The sequence below is a fragment of the Theropithecus gelada genome, chromosome 1, assembly GCF_003255815.1.
Source record: "Theropithecus gelada isolate Dixy chromosome 1, Tgel_1.0, whole genome shotgun sequence".
NCBI classification, from domain to species: Eukaryota; Metazoa; Chordata; class Mammalia; order Primates; family Cercopithecidae; genus Theropithecus; species Theropithecus gelada.
In genome coordinates this window covers 78,288,270-78,306,273 of record NC_037668.1, presented here as the reverse complement: position 1 = coordinate 78,306,273, position 18,004 = coordinate 78,288,270, and the positions used below count along the sequence as shown (strand labels likewise).

The window sequence follows — 18,004 nt, the reverse complement described above, 5'->3', positions numbered from 1 at the left end:
AACACCATCAGCTGAGCTGCTTTTCTCCATCTCTTAGATCAGCTGTACTCTAAGTTGTCTTCATGTCAGGCAGACTTTCTCCAAATGAAGTACAAATGGCCATCAGTGGCCTCAGGCTTGCATTCTACTTTCTCTTTTGTAGTTAAACGAAACATTTTGAAAATGACTCATTGACTAGACTTTTGTCATCTTTCCATCCCAGAACCAATGGAGAATGGGACCTACTGGAAAATCAAGCTTTCAGGATAGCTGAATGTTTGCCCATTTCAGCCCTAAATAGTCTTTGTTCTAGCATTTTAGGGTAGGAGCTTTAGAAGGATGTTACTTGCTTTTCCATTTTCTTTTCCGAAGGCTACTGACATGCTCCAGGTGTTCTTTGATTCAGCATATTGCGATGTGCCATAACAGGGTCATGGGATCTTATTAGAGTGAGGGTTCACTGGCTTTGGCACTAAGAAATGCTTTTCCAATGTGCTTTTTACTTTAAAAACTTTTTACTGTAAAAACTTTCAAGTGTATAAGAAAGTAGAGAATAGTATAATAAATCTGAATATTTGTATACTAATCATATAAATTTAATAACTATTTAACATTTTGTCACATTTATTCCACCTTAGTTTTTGACAAATTTAAAAGCAAATTGCAGACATTGTGAAATGTCACTATGAAATACCTCAATATGAATACTTCATCTCTAAACAAAGCCACAATATATTAGTATACTATCAATATTAAAAATAATCCCTTTATATAACCTAATATTTAATATATATTAAAATTTACCTAATTGCCCCAGTTGGAAATACTTTATAAATTTAACAGTTGATTTGTTCAAACCAGGATTTGGTTGCCTATAGCAGACACTGTCAAGCCCCACCCATAGCCCTTGGACCTTTCAGTCTACTGATTTCCAACTTTCAAGACCAGTTTCTCTGGGCCTAAAGGCTTCTATTTTAGAACCACAAAAGGGAGAGACATACCAGGGTTGTAACGATGAGACCCATCCTTCCTAGAGAAGGTGATAAAAGGTTCATTGTTTGTAGAATATTTAAAACAATAATAATACTAAAAGTTGGTCTGCTTTTTAAGTTATTACCATTTCCCAGCAATTTTGAACAATGTCAGAGATAAAATGTTTCTCACCTCAAAGAACTTTTGTTGGTGGTCTAAATTCTAAACAATCCCTGCAGTGATTGTTGAGTTTAAATTATGTGTGTGTATATACACACAAACACACCCACACTATACATATTTCTTTACATATATCACAAATCGTCACAACTATTATTTTTCTGTTTACATACAGTAAAATTGACTTTTTCATAGTACATTTCTAAAAGGTTGACCGTATGTATAGATTTGTCTAACCACCATCACAATCAGGATTCAGAACAGCTCTGTCACCCCAGAAAACGTCCCTGTGCTGCCCCTTTATAATCAAACCCTCTCCCCTACCCGTAATCTCTGGAAACCACTGATCTGTTCTCTGTCTTTACAGTTTCTTCTTTTCCAGAATGTTATACAAACGAAACTAGACAGTATGCAGCCTTTGGAGACTGACTTCTTTCACTTAGCATAATCCCTTTGCGATCCATCCAAATTGTTGCACGCGTCAATAGCCCATTCCTTTTTACTGCTGGATAATATTCAATTGTATTGATCTACCACTATTTGTTTATTCACTCACGGTTACAGGACATTTGGGTTGTTTCAGTTTTTGGTAATTACAAATGAGGTTGCTATAAACATTCACAAACAGGCTTTTGTGTGATTACAAGTTTTCACTTCTCCAGGAAAATACCTCCCAATCCTAGAGGAGTTTCTGCATCTAATCTACTTTCTGTCTCTATAAATTTGTTTAGTCTGGACAATTCATACAAATAAAATCATATAATATATGGCCTTTTGTGACTGGCTTCTTTCACTTAGCATAAATGTTTTCAAGGTTCATCCATGTTGCATCATGCATCAGTTCATCATTCCTTTTCATAGCCAAATAATATTCATATATATTGATATATATATAATTTATCCATTCATCAGTTGATGGACATTTGGGTTGTTTCCACTTTTTGGCTATTATGAATACTTCTGCTATATGTTTTCATTCTCTTGGTATATGCTTAGGAGGGGAAATGCTGGGTCATTTTTCTCTATGTTAACCTTTGGAAGAACTACCAATTTTTTTTTTACACAGCAACTACATCATTTTACATTCCCACAAGCAATGCAATAGGGTAGTATCAGTTTCTTCACATCCTCACCAACGCTTGTTTTTATCTGTCTTTTTTTTGTTTTGTTTTTTTGAGACAGGGTCTCACTCTATCGCCCAGGCTGGAGTGTAGTGGCGAGATCTCAGCTCACTGCAACCTTGACCTTTGGGCTCAAGTGATCCTCTCACATCAGCCTCCCGAGTAGCTGGGACTACAAATGCATGCCACCATGCCCAGCTAATTTTTAAATTTTTTGTAGACTTGGGGTCTTCTTATGTTTATGTTGCCCAGGCTCGTCTTGAGCTGCTGGACTCAAGCAATCCTCCTGCGTCAGCCTCCCAAAGTGATGGCCTTACAAGTGTGAGCTACTTTGCCTGGATATTTTTATCTGTCTTTTTAGTTCTAGCCATCCTAGTGGGTGTGAAGTGGCATCTTGTTGTGGTTCTGATTTGTATTTCCCTGACAATTAATAATGTTGAACATCTTTTCATGTGCTTTCTGGCCATTTGTGTGTCTTTTTTGGAAAAATGTCTATTCAAGTCATTTGACTACTTTGAAATTGTATTTGTCTTTTTACTTTTGAGTTGTAAAATTTATTTATATCTTCTAGATACAAGCCCCTTATTAGTTAGGTGAATTACAAGTATTTTCTTCTATTCTGTGGTTTTTCTTTTCACTTTCTTGGCGGTGTCTTTTGTAACACAAAAGTTTTTAGTTTTGATGAAGTCCAGTTCATCGGTTTTTTGTTTTTTTTTTTTTTTGGAGTTTGTATTTTTCGTATCACATCTAAGAAACTACTACCTAGACCAAGGTCATGAAGATATACATCTATATTTTCTTCTTCAAATAGTTTTATAGTTTTAGATCTTATATTTAAGTTTTTAATTCATTCTGAGTTAATTTTTGCATATGTATGAGATATTATCTTAATTCATTCTTTTACATGTGAATATCCAATTGCCCCAGCATTATTTGTTGAAAAAACTATACCTCAAAGGATCAATGCTTGAAGGGATAGGTATTCCATTTCCCATGATGTGATTATTACACATTGCATGTCTGTATCAAAATATCTCATATACCAAATAAATATACACCTACTATGTACCCACAAAAAAGTACAAAAATTTTAAAAAGAAAGATTGTTCTTTCCCCATTGAATTGTCTTGGGACCCTTATCAAAACTCAATTAAGCCTGAGAAGAGCTTTGACAATGAAAGAAAACAAAAAATCTAAACAAAAAGAATTTCTCAACTAACCATAAATGTGAGGGTTTATTTCTGAACTCTCAGTTTATTCTATTGATCTATATACCTATCTTTATACCAGTACCACACTGTATCAATTACTGTATCTTTGTAGTAAGTTTGAAATTGGGAAGTATGAATCTTCCAGCTTCTTTTCCAAGATTGTTTTGACCACATGGTGTCCCTTGAATTTCCATATAAATTTTAGAACCTGCCTGTCAATTTCTACAAAGTAGTTAGCTGGAAACTGATGTGAATCACATTAAATTTGTAGATCAACTTGATAAGTATTACCATCTTAACAATATTAAGTTTTTTATCCATGAACATGGGATGTCTTTCTATTTATTAGAGTCTTCTTTGATTTCTTTCAACAATACTTTGTAGTTTTCAGAGCATAAGTTTTGCATTTCTTTTGCTAAATATATTCGTAAGTATTTTACTGTTTTTGATACTACTGTAAATTGAATTGCTTCCTTAATTTCATATTTGGATTGTTCTTTGCAAATGTATAGCAATATGATTAATTTATGAATATTGACCTAGCATCCTGCAACTTTACCAAACTAATTTGTTAGTTCTAATTGTTTTAAGTGGGTTCCTTAGGATATTCCTTTTACAAGATTATGTCTTCTGAAAACAGATAGTTTCACTTATACATTTCAAATCTGGATGCCTTTTATTTCATTTTCTTGCCTAATTTTCCTGGCTAGAACCTTCAGTAAAATGTTGAATATAAGCAGCAAGACTGGATATCCTTGTTTTGTTCCTGTTCTTCAGGTGAAATCATTTACTCTTTCCCCATTAAATATAATGTTAGTTGTTATTTTTTGTAGATGTCCTTTATCAGGTTGAAGAAATTTCTTTCTATTCTAGTTTACTGAATGTTTTTATTATGAGGTGTTAAATTTTATAAAATGTTTTTTTCTGCATTGAGAAAATCATACGGTTTTTAAAAATCATTTATTATATTGATATGGTGTGTGTGTGTGTGTGTGTGTGTGTGTGTATATATAATTTTTTTTTTTTTTTTGAGATGGAGTCTTGCTCTGTTTTCCAGGCTGGAATGAAGTGATGTGATCTCGGCTCACTGCAACCTCCACCTCCTGGGTTTGAGTGCTGATTCTGCCTCAGCCTCCCAAGTAGTTGGGAGTACAGGCACATGCCTGCCTAATTTTTGTATTTTTAGTAGCGATGGGGTTTCACCATGTTGGCCAGGTGGTCTCAAACTCCTGACCTCAGGTGATCTGCCTGCCTCAGCCTCCCAAAGTACTGGGATTACAGGCATGAGCCACTGCACCCTGCCATGATATGGGATAGTCTATTAATTGGTTTTCAAATTTTAAAGCAACTTCATAATCTTGGGTTAAATTCCACTTGGTCATGGTGTATAATACTTTTTGTATGTTGCTGAATTTAGCTTGTTAGTATTTTGCTGAGAATTTAAAAATCTATATTCATAAAAGATATTGGTCTGTAGTTTTCTTTTCTTGTGATGTCTTTGTCTGGCTTTAGTATCAACATAATCTGGCCTCATAGAATGAGTTGGGAAATGGTCCCTCCTCTGATTTGTCAGAAAAGTTTGTGAAGAATTGGTATTAATTCTTGAAGTGTTTGGTAGAATTTGCCAGTGAAACCATCTGGGTCTGGGCTTTTCTTTATGGGTAGGTTTTGATTACTAATTCAATCTCTTGTTATAGATCTGTTCAGGTTTTTCTATTGCTTCTTCAACCAGTTTCAGTAGTTTGTGTCTTTCTAGGAATTTGTTCCTATTTTAATAAAGAATTTGTCCCTTATTATTTCTGTAAGGTCAGTAGTAATGTCCCTTCTTTCACTCCTGCTTTTAGTTTTTTGCTTTTTTGTTTGTTTGTTTGTTTTGTGTTTTGTTTGTTTGTTTGTTTTTTTGAGACAGAGTCTTGCCCTGTCACTCAGGCTGGAGTGCAGTGGCACAATCTCAGCTCACTGCAACCTCCACCTCCCAGGTTCAAGTGATTCTCCTGCCTCAGCCTCCCAAGAAGCTGGGATTAAAGACATGTGCCGCCACACTCGGCTAATTTTTGTATTTTTATTAGAGGTGGGGTTTCACCATGTTGGCCAGGCTAGTCTTGAACTCCTGATCTCAATTCGATCTGCCCACCTCAGCCTCCCAAAGTGCTAGGATTACAGGCACTGTGCCCGGCCAATTTTAGTAATTCGAGTCCTCAGTCTTTTTTAATTGGTCAGTCTAGCTAAAGGTTTGTCAATTTTGTTTATCCTTTCAAAGGACAAACTTGTTTTTCAATTTTCTTTATTGTTTTTCATTAATTTCCACTTTAATCTTTATCATTTTCTTCTTTCTGCTTCCTTTTAGTTTAGTTTGCTCATTTTATTGTTGAGTGTTGATGTAATTTGGCTCTGTGTCCCCACCCAAATCTCATCTCGAATTGCAATCCCCTTTTTTGAAGAAGAGACCTGGTGGGAGGTGATTAGATCATGCAGGTGGTTTCCCCCATGCTGTTCTTGTGATAGTGAGGAAGTTTTCATGAGATATGTCATTTTGAAAGTGGCTATTTTCTCTGCACTGTGTCTCCTGCCGCCATGTAAGATGTTCCTTGCTTTCCCTACACCTTCTACATGATTGTAAGTTTTCTGAGGCCTCCTCAGCCATGTGGAACTGTGAGTCAATTAAACCTCCTTTCTTTATAAACTACCTTGCCTCAGGTATTCTTTATAGCAGTGTGAAAATGGACTAATTCAAGTATTGACATTTCTTTAACTATTCTTTATACAAGTCCTTTGTTGAATATGATTTGCACACGTTTTCTTCCAGTCTGTAGATTGTCTTTTCATTGTCTCAGTATCTTTTACAGAGCAAAAGTTTTTAATTTTTACTAAGTCCAATTTATCAATATTTAAATGCATTATGTTTTGGTGTCATATCTAGGAACTCTTTGCCTAACTCAAAGTAACAGATATTTTTCTCCTGTCCTTTCTTCTAAGATTTTAATAGCTTTTCATTTTACCATTAGATCTATGATTAATTTTTAGGGTTTTTTTTTTGCATAAGACATAAGTTTGGATTGAAGTTCATTCTTTTGCATTTGGATGAACAATTGTTTAAATGCTATATGTTGAAATTGCTTTTTCTTATTGAATGGTCTTTTTACCTTTGTCAAAAGATCAATTGGCCCCTTTCTGTGCATCTACTTCTGGACTCTATTCTGTTTCATTGATCTGTGTATTTATCTTTTTTGCTAATATCATGCTGTTTTGATTACTTTAGATTTAGAATAAATATTAAAAGTGGGTACCATGAATTCTCAAAATTTATTCTTCTTTTGTGAAAATGTTTTTGATCATTCTTGTTCCTTTGGCCTTCCATATAAATTTTAGAATAGGCTGTTTATATCTACAAAAACAACTTCTGGGATTTTGATTGGAATTGTATTAAACCTATAGATCTATTTAGAGAGAGTTAAAATTCTCACTATACTGAGTATTCCAACCCATAAACATGATATATTTTCCTTCCATTTAGATTTTTTAATTTATTTTTGTCAGCATTTTGTAGTTTTCAGCTTACAGATTCTGAACATGTTCTGTTAGATTTATACCTGTTTCAGCCAGTTGTGGTGGCTTACACCTGTAATCCCAGCTACTCAGGAGACTGAGGTAGTAGGATAGCTTGAGCCCAGGAGTTCAAGGCTGCAGTGAGCTATGATTGCACCGTTGTATTTCAGCCTGCAAGAGAGAGTGTTAGTCTGGCTCTGTCACCTAGGCTGGGGTGCAGTGGTGCAATGGCATGATCTTGGCTCACTGCAACTTCTGCCTCAAGCAATTCTCCTGTCTCAGCCCCCCGAGTAGCTGGGATTATAGGCATGCATCACCACGCCTGGCTAATTTTTTGTATTTTTAGTAGATACGGGTTTTCACCATGTTGGCCAGGCTGGTCTTGAACTCCTGACCTCAAGTGATCCTCCCGCCTTGGCCTCCCTCCCAAAGTGCTGGGATTACAGGCACGAGCCCCCATGCCCGACCCCCCTATTTCTTTTTTTTTTTTTTAAGATTTATACCTATTTGGTCTCCAATTGTTCATTACTATTATGTAGATGAACATTTCATATTTAAATGCTGACATTGTATAAAGCAACTTTGCTACATTCACTTATTATTTATAGGAGCTTTGCTTGTATATTCCTTGGAATTTCCTACATGGATAATCATGTCATCTGTAAATAAGGATAGTTTTACTACAATATTGAATAGTAGTCATGAGAGTAGAGATTCTTGCTTTGTCCCATTTTGGAGTGCAAAGATTCAGTCTTTCCCCATTAAATATGGTATTCGTACTGGGTGTGGTGTTCTGGGATTCAGGCTGCCTCTATGTCCAGGTTGGGAGATATTGGAGGAATAAAAACCAAGAAAACTCACCACTATAGTAATGATTCTTCAAGTTTTGGTTTCCTTTTCCAATCCTCTTGTTACTATTTACTTTTCAGAGTCCTCAGATTGCTGCTTCATGCATTTTTTCCAGGATTTTTTGTTGCATTCAATGTAAGAGACAGGGTGGAATGTGCTTACTTCATCTTAACTGGAACCAGAACCAAATGATAATTTTAAAATTACATATTCTTCACTACGCATTGTATTCGACATGGAAGTTAATTCAGAGGAATCCCAGTTAACAGTCAATCCCAACATATGTAGACTCAACATATGAGCCACATTTATTTCAAGAGTAAGTTTATAAAGGTTTGGAACTGTGGGTGCTTGCTTAGGGTGTAGTCTGTTCCTCCAACCTCTGTTGTACTACATATTCCTATTTAAATGGTATTTAAATGGTAGATATGAAATAAATGATAGTTTAGTGAGTTGAAGGTGAAGAATCAGAACCTGAGTTATTTAAATCTGTTACTTTATGTGCCCTCTTAGAGATTTTATTTGTGTTAAAAATTTAAAACAGTAAAACAAAGTGTGAATTCTGAGGCACAATATTTTTGTTTGGTATGCACAGTGCAGTTCACGTAAAACTGGAAGCTGTTAATCCCAAATCTTTACTTGTCTCTTGTATAATCATTTTCTGAATCTTTATGGTATTCACACTTTCAGAAGTGTTTTTAATGTGTGACATTTGTTAAAACTTTGTTAAAAAAAATTCATTTTGTTGGTGATTACGGAAGAAACAAAAGTGTGATGTGACCATGGGGAAGCAAAACAAAACAAGGAAATATGCAAACATGAGGCGAATGCTTAGTCTCAGAGGTCAGAGGCTTAAAGAAAAGGATAGATTAAAATCTAAAAAGAAAGAAAAGAAGAATCCCATTGGGATTGGGGATTCTTCTTGTTGGGGAAAGAGGAGTTCCCCAACGCCCTTCCTGCTTATTTTTCCAATATAATACACAGCTCGGCCCACCTTACCACATCCTCGTTGATACCAACTTTATCAACTTTTCCATAAAAGCCAAACTGGACTTAGTGCAGTCAGTGATGGATTGTCTGTATGCCAAGTGTATCCCTTGTATAACTGATTGTGTAATGGCTGAAACTGAGAAATTGGGGCAGAAGTATCAAGTGGCTTTAAGGATCACCAGGGATCCAAGATTTCAACTATTACCATGTACACACAAAGGAACCTATGCAGATGACTGCTTAGTACAGAAGTAACTCAGCATAAGTGTCACATTATGGCCACAGTTGACTGGGACCTTAAAAGAAGAATCTGTAAGATTCCTGGAGTTCCTATCATGTGTGTTTCTAACCATAGATACAACATTGAATGGATGCCAGTTGATTATGGAGCCCCTCGATTCTAATTCTTACAAGACACAGTTCCTCTGCCTTTCCTTCCACCAACTTTCTCTTGTTGCCAGTTCATTACACATGCAATAGCATGAATTTTTATTCTGTTGACCTATTAGCTCTATTATGAGCTGAGGATGGTTAAATATGCTCACTCTTTTTTTTTTTTTTTTTTTGAGATGAAGTTTCGCTCTTGTTGCCCAGGCTGGGGTACAGTGGCGTGATCTTGGCTCGCTGCACCCTCTGCCTCCCCGGTTTGGGCAGTTCTCCTGCCTCAGCCTCCCGAGTGACTGGGGTTGCAGGCATGCGCCACCATGCCCAGCAGGCTTTTTTTTTCTTTTCTTTTCTTTTCTTTTTTTGGTATTTTTTAGTAGAGACAAATATTTTTGTATTTTTAGTACAGAAAAATATTCCTTGGCCTCCTAGGGTGCTGGGATTGCAGGCGTGGCCATCGTACCTGGCCTGCTCACTTTTTGATGCTGTTTTGAAATTGATATTTGTCTCATAAAAATTTTAGGCCAGGGACAGTGGTTTGCACCTGTGGTCCCAGCACTTTGGGAGGCCGAGGTGGGCAGACCACCTGAGGTCAGGAGTTTGAGACCAGCCTAGGCAACATGGCAAAACCCCATCTCTAATAAAAATACAGAAAAAGTTGGCCGGGTGTGGTGCTGCGTGCCTGTGGTCCTGGCTGCTGGGGAGGCTGAGGCAGAAGAGTCACTTGAACCCAGGAGGTGGAGGTTGTGGTGGGCCGGGATTGCGCCACTGCATTCCAGCCTAGGTGACAGAGTGAGACTGTCTCAAAAAAAAAAAAAAAAAAAAAAAAAAAAAATTAATGGTGGTCAAAGGGTGCAAAATCTCAGACAGGAAAAATATGTTTTATACTTTTTTGGAGTTCTGTTGTACACTTCTGTTATACTTTTTTTGAGTGGTGCATATACTTAACAGTGGAGTATTATGCATTTCAAAATTGATGTTCTCATCACAGAAATGTATTTGAACTGCCGGGCATGGTGGCTTACGCCTGTAATCACAGCACTTTGGGAGGCCAAGACGGGAGGATCACCTGAGGTCATGAGTTCGAGACCAGCCTGGCCAACATGGAGAAACCGTGTCTCTACTAAAAACACAAAATTAGCTGGGCGTGATGGTGAATGCCTGTAATCCCAGCTACTCAGGAGGCTGAGGTGGGAGAATCGCTTGAACCCAGGAGGCGGAGGTTGTGGTAAGCTGAGATCTTACCATTACACTCCCGCCTGGGCAACAGGAGTGAAACTCCATCTCAAAAAAAAAAAAAAAAAAAAAAAATGTATTTGAAATTTGAAGTATTGGGTATGTTAACTAGCTTGATTTAATTATTCTACATTGTATCCACAATTTATGACATCACTTTGTAACCCGTAAATTTATGCAATTATAAATTGTCAATTTACAATAAAAAATTTTTGTTGCGTCTAACATTATCCATTCTTTTCAATCTCTCCTCATCTATAAAATCTGCTGCCAAATGTAGTTATAACAGTGAAACAGACTATACCAGGCAAATTAAGCTGTGTGCACAGTAAGGATAATTTATTTTTATTTTTTTATTTAACTTTTAAGTTCAGGGATGCAGGTTTTTTATACAGGTAAACTCGTGGCACAGGGGTTTGATGTACAGATTATTTCATCACCCAGGTACTCAGTCTACTACCCAATAGTTATTTTTTCTGCTCCTCTCCCTCCTCCCAACCTCTACCCTCTGGTAAGCCCCAGTGTTTGTTGTTTCCCTCTTTGTGTCCATGTGGTCTCATCATTTAGCTCCTACTTATAAGTGAGAACATGCGGTATTTGGTTTTCTGTTCCTGAGTTAGTTTGCTAAGGATAATGGCCTCCAGCTCCATCTATGTTCCTGCAAAGGACATGATTTCATTCTTTTTATGGCTGCATAGTATTCCATGGCATATATGAACCACATTTTCTTTGTGCAGTCTTCTGTTGATGGGCATTTAGGTTGATTCCATGTATTTGCTATTGTGAATAGTGTTGCAATGAACCTACGCATGCATGCATGTCTTTACGATAGAATGACTTATATTCTTTTGGGTATATACCCAGTAATGGGATTGCTGGGTCGAATGGTATTTCTGTCTTTAGGTTTTTGAGGAATTGCTACACTGTCTTCCACAATGAACTAATTTACGCTCCCATCAACATGTAAATGTGTTCCCTTTTCTCCACAACCATGCCAGCATCTGTTGTTTTTTGACTTTTTAATAATGGCCATTCTGACTGTTGTGAGATGGCCTCTCACTGTGGTTTTGATTTGCATTTCTCTAATGATCAGTGATGTTGAACTTTTTTTCATATGATTGTTGGCCACATGTATGTCTTCTTTTGAAAAGTGTTCATGTCGTTTGCCCACTTTAATGGGGTTGTTTGTTGTTATTTGTAAATTTGGTTAAGTTCCTGATAGATGCTATTGTGGATAGCATTATTGTGGATTGCATTATTGTCGATATTATACCTTTGTCAGATGCATAGCTTATAAAAATTTTCTCCCATTTTATAGGTTGTCTGTTCACTCCGTTGATCGTTTCCTTTGCTGTCCAGAAGCTTGTTAATATAAATAGATCCCATTTGTCAATTTTTGCTTTTGTTGCAATTGCTTTTGGTGTCTTCATCATGAAATCTAACTCCAGAATGGTATTACCTAGGTTGTCTTCCAGGGATTTTATAGTTTTAAGTTTTCCATTTAAGTCTTTAATTCATCTTGAGTTAATTTTTGCATATGGTATAAGGAAGGGGTCCAATCTCAATTTTCTGCATATTGGTAGACAGTTATCCCAGCACCATTCATTGAACAGGGAATCCTTTCCCCATTGCTTATTTTTGTCAGCTTTGTTGAAGATCAGATAGTTGTAGCTGTGTGGCCTTATTTCTAGGCTCTCGGTTCTATTCCATTACTCTATGTGTCTGTTTTTGTACCAGTGCTGTGTTGCTTTGATTACTGTAGCCCTGTAGTATAGTTTGAGTGGAGTTTGTTTGTCTTAGCTCTTCAGGTTTTTTTTTTTTTATGGTTCCATATGAATTTTAAAATAGTGTTTTTCGAGTTATGTGAAAAATATCAATGATAGTTTAATAGGAATAGCATTGAATGTATGAATTGCTTTGGGCAGTATGGCCATTTTAATGATATTTATTCTTTCTATTTGTGAGCATGGAATGTTTTTCCATTTGTTTGTGTCATCTCTAATTTTTTTGAGCAGTGTTTTATAGTTCTCTTTGTAAAGATTGTTCACCTCCCTGGTTAGCTGTATTCCTAGGTATTTTATAATTTTTCATGGCAATTGTGAATGGGATTGTGTTCCTAATTTGGCTCTCGGTTTGGCTGTTATTGATGTATAGGAATGTTAGTGATTTTTGCACATTGATTTTGTATTGTGAGACTTTGCTGAAGTTGTTTATCAGCTTAAGGAGCTTTTGGACTGAGACTATGGGGTTTTCTAGATATAGGATTATGTTGTCTGCAAACAGGGATAGTTTGACTTCTTCTCTTCTTAGTTGGATGCCCTTTATTTCTTCCTCTTGCCTGACTGCCCAGCCCAGGACTTCCAATACTATGTTGAACAGGAGTGGTGAGAGAGGGCATCCTTGCCTTGTGCTGATTTTCAAGGGAAATGCTTCCAGCTTTTGCCCATTCAGTATGATGTTGGCTGTGGGTTTGTCATAGATGGCTCTCATTATTTTGAGATATATTCCTTCAATATCGAGTTTATTGAGAGTTTTTAACATGAAGGGGTGTTGAATTTTATTGAAAGCATTTTCTGCATCTATTGAGATAATCATGTGGTTTTTGTTTTTACTCGTGTTTATGTGATGAATCACATTTTTTGATTTGTGTATGTTGAACCAAACTTGCATCCCAGAGATGAAGCCTATTTGATTGTGGCAGATAAGCTTCTTGATGTGCTATTGGATTCAGTTTGCCAGTATTTTGTTGAGGACTTTTGCATCAATGTTCACCAAGGATATTACTGGCCTAAAGTGGGTATTTTTGTTTTGTTTTGTTTTGTTTTTTGTTTTCATGTCTCTACCAGGTTTTACTATCAGGATGATGCTGAACTCACAGAATGAGTTAGGGAGGATTCTCTCCTCCTCAATTTTTTGTGATAGTTTCAGCAGGAATGGTACCAGCTCTTCTTTGTACATGAGGTAGCATTCGGCTGTGAATCCATCTGGTCTTGGGCTTTTTTTGGTTGGTAAGCTATTACTGACAATTTCAGAGCTCATTATCGGTCTGTGCAGGGATTCAATTTCTTCCTGCTTCAGTCTTGGTAGAGTATATGTGTCTAGGAATTCACCAATTTCTCCTAGATTTTCTAGTTTATGTGCATAGAGATTTTTGTACTATCCTGGCAGTTGCTTGTATTTCTGTGGGGTCAGTGTTAATATCCCCTTTGTTGTTTCCAATTGTGTTTATTTGAATCTTCTCTCTTTCTTCTTTATTAGTCTAGTTAGTGGTCTATTTTATTAATTTTTTTCAAAAGATCAGCTTCAGGGTTTGTTGATCTTTTGAATGATTTTTTGTGTCTCAATGTCTTTCATTTCAGCCCTGATTTTGGTTATTTCCTGTCTTCTGCCAGCTTTGGGATTTGTTTGCTCTTGGCTCTCTAGTTCTTTTAGTTGTGATGTTAGGTTAATGTTGACTTTCGAAATACAGTCATATCATACCTTCAAGATATTGTGGATTCAGTTTCAGATGACTGCAATAAAGTGAATTCATAATAAAGCAAGTCACACAAATTTTGGTTTCTCAGTGTGTATAAAAGTTATGTTTATACTATACCGTAGTCTATTAAGTATGCACTAGCATTATATCGAAGGCAATAATGTACATACCTTAATTGAAAATACTTTATTGCTAAAAAACGCTGGTGATCAGCTAAGCCTTCATCGAGTCATAATTTTTTTGCTGGTGGAGGGTCTTGCTTCAGTACTGATGGCTGCTGACTTATCAGGTTGGTGACTGCTGAAAGTTGAGGTGGTTATGGTCATTTCTTAAAATAAGACAAAAATTTTTGTGAAGAGCCAGAATTAGCCTTGAGTAATGTATAGTAAATCTCAGTCTTGAAGTCTGGCACATAAAAAAATGTGGAGAAGACTTTTGGCTATGCCACACAAAAAGAATGAATATTTACATGGAAAAAAGAATCAAACTTTGAAGAAGAATCCCAGGAGAAATGACAAAAGATGCCAGAATAAATAAAAAGATTATGCTTGAATGACTTGATCATTTCTACCAAGAGCTGTATACTCATTTTAAAGCAATGACTCAAATAATGTCAATATTTGCTATCATTCAGCCATATTATCTGATTTTCAAAATAAAATGGAGGGTTTGTTTGTTTGTTCATTTGTTTTTGTGTTGAATTGTGAAAATTCTCTAGTGGCAATTTTCTTTTTTTTTTCTTTTTTTTTTTTTGAGACGGAGTCTCTCTCTGTCGCCCAGGCTGGAGGGCTGGAGGGCTCACTGCAAGCTCCGCCTCCCGGATTCACGCCATTCTCCTGCCTCAGCCTCCCGAGTAGCTGGGACTACAGGCGCCCGCCACCACGCCTGGCTAATTTTTTGTATTTTTAGTAGAGATGGGGTTTCACCGCGTTAGCCAGGCTGGTCTCGATCTCCTGACCTCATGATCCACCCACCTCGGCCTCCCAAAGTGCTGGGATTACAGGTGTGAGCCACCGTGCCCGGCCTAGTGGCAATTTTCAACTCTGGAGACCACTGAAATCCACTAGAACTCATCCCCCTAAAACAAAGTAATGTACAGTATTATCATATTTGGAACTTGTGAAATTGGTTTTTGGGAATTTTTGACAAACCCTTTATATATGGGTTGCTTCATGTAAAAGAAACTTTTCACAGAGTGGAGAGAGTGAGGAGGCCTGCTCTCACAGCTGTTACAGTACATTGAGCTCCATAGACACAGCGCCAGGGCAAGTGGGAGCCAGATGGACGCTGGGTGACTCTGTGCCTCGCTGAGGAAAAAATAACTAAACATGGGCAAAGGAGATCCTAAGAAGCCTAGAGGCAAAATATTATCATATGCATTTCCTGTGCAAACTTGTGAGAAGGAGCATAAGAAGCTTCAGTCAACTTCTGAGAGTTTTCTAAGAAATGCTCAGAGAGAGGCCAGGTGCGGTGGCTCACGCCTGTAATCCCAGCACTTTGGGAGGCCGAGGCAGGCAGATCACTTGATGTCAGCAGTTCAAGACTAGCCTGGTCAACATGGTAGAACCCTGTCTCTACTAAAAATCCAAATATTAGCCAGTCTTGGTGGCAGTTGTCTGTAATCCTAGCTCCTCGGGAGGCTGAGGCAAGAGAATCACTTGAACCCAGGAGGCAGAGGCTGCAGTGAGTGAGCCAAGACCTCACCACTGGGTTCCACCCTGGACGACAGAGAGACTCTGTCTCAGAAGAAATTTTAAAAAAGTGCTCAGCGAGGTGGAAGACCATGTCTGCTAAAGAGAAAGGAAAATTTGAAGATACAGCAAAGGCAAACAAGGCCCATTATGAAAGAGAAATGAAAATCTATATCCCCCCTAAAGGGGAGACAAAAAAGAAGTTCAAGTCCAATGCACCCAAGAGGCCTCCTGCAGCCTGTTTCGTGTTCTGCTCTGAGTGTCGCCCCCAAATCAAAGAACATCTTGGCCTGTCCATTGGTGATGTTGCAAAGAAACTGGGAGACATGTGGAATAGCACTGCTGCAGATGACAAGCAGCCTTACGAAAAGAAGGCTGCGAGGCTGAAGGAAAAATACAAAAAGGATCTTGCTGCATATTGAACTAAAGGAAAGCCTGATGCAGCAATAAAAGGGAGTCACCAAGGCTGAAAAGAGCAAGAGGAAGAAGGAAGGGGAGGAAGATGAAGAGGATCAGGAGGAGGAGGAAGATGAAGGTGAAGAAGATGATGATGAATAAGTTGATTCTAGTGCAGGTTTTTTTTCTTGTCTAAAAAGCATTTAACCCCTCTGTACACAACTCACTCCTTTTAAAGAAAAAAAAAGTGAAATATAAGACTTTAATGTAATGTAAGGCTTTAATTATCTTTAAAGTGTTTATGTTTTCCCTTTTGATCTTGTAATTTTTATTTAGTATTATTTTATAATGTCATACTTATAGAGTTCAACAAAAGAACTGTCACTGTCTGCATTTCTATTTATGTAATTTTTCCCACTATTTTCATTTTATTTCATAATAATTTATGAACCTAGTTTTTCATATAGAGAAAGGGACTTAAATTGCAATGCCCCACAGGTGTGAAATATCTGAGGTACACCACTGGTAAAAGACAGCTTTCCCTGCTTACCACAGGCCCAAAGCGCCAAATTAACACCCCCAAGGACCAGTTCTCTACAAATTACTTTTGTGAGTCAGTGTATAAAACTTAGGTGGCTTTGCCTTTTGTGAATCTGGTGTTTTGTGTCACTGTGAGTTTCTCGTGGGATTGAGGTCCGGCTGCTCATTGTGGCGGCCAGCTCAACAACAAACCCATCGTGGACTCTCTTCTTTTTCTGTTTCACTGCCTCGCTTCTCTACTGGTATCTCTAGTACCTCCCAAATAAACTCGGATCCATGTATCAGGGTCGGCTCCTGGAGGAATCAGTATCATTTCATCTGGAACAGTCCTCAACTTTTTTTTTTTTTTTTTGAGACGGAGTCTTGCTCTGTCGCCCAGTCTGGAGTGCAATGGCCGGATCTCAGCTCATTGCAAGCTCCGCCTCCCGGGTTCACGCCATTCTCCTGCCTCAGCCTCCCGAGTAGCTGGGACTACAGGCGCACGCTACCAGGCCCAGCTGTTTTTCACATTTTTGGTAGAGACGGGGTTTCACCACGTTGGCCAGGATGGTCTCGAGCTCTTGGCCTCGTGATCCCCCCACCTCGGCCTCCCAAAGTGCTGGGATTACAGGTGTGAGCCACCACGCCCGGCCCCCAACTGGTTTTTTTTTTTTTAATGCCAGTGATTTACTAAGGAAACAGAGGCAGCTTTCCGCTAGAACGACCCATCTTCAGGATTTGTCTGATTGTTTCTTCATGGTATCACTTAACTTTTTCTACTATTCCCTGTATTTCTGGTAAACTGTAAGTCCCAAAAGGTTGTTTAAAGTATGTCAAGCTTTCTTGGTAAGAATATTTCACAGGCAATGTTATTTATATTACATAACATTAGAATGCATGCCATGTTTGATGTTCCGCCACTAGAGATGTTAAGATCTACCAGTGGGTTCAGGTGGGGATAGTCTGACTCCTTCACTGTTAAGGTGTATTTTCCACCTTATAACCTCTCATCTGTGAGTTGATAATTTGACACCTCATAAGTCTCCAGTTCCCCATTGTGGCAGGCAAAATAATGCCTCTCCTAGACAGGTTTATGCCCTAATCTCTAGAATCTGTGAATATGTTGTTACATGGCAAGATAAAATAAAGGTTGCAGATGGAATTAAAGTTGCTAATCAGCTGACCTTAAAAAGATTATCATGGGAGTATCATGGATAACACAGGTGAACCCAATTAATCACAAGGTCCTTTAAAGTGGAAAAGGGAGGCTTAGAGGGGGTCAGAGTCAGAGAGAGGTTTGAAGCTGTTCCACTGCCGGCATTGAAGAAAGGAGGGGACAACTAGCCAAGGAATGCAGGCAGCTTCTAGAACCTGGAAAAGGCAAAGACTTTGATTCTTTCCTAGGGCCTGGCTATGGTTTGAATCGTTATCTTCCCCAAGACTCATGTTGAA

General features: G+C 37.9%; 2 pseudogenes; both read left to right on the top strand.

Moving 5' to 3' along the window:
• Window positions 1–8,640: 8,640 nt before the first annotated feature.
• Window positions 8,641–9,252, top strand: LOC112612429 (annotated as a pseudogene).
• A 6,022-nt stretch (window positions 9,253–15,274) lies between these two features.
• LOC112606229 lies at window positions 15,275–16,195 on the top strand (annotated as a pseudogene).
• Window positions 16,196–18,004: the final 1,809 nt, after the last annotated feature.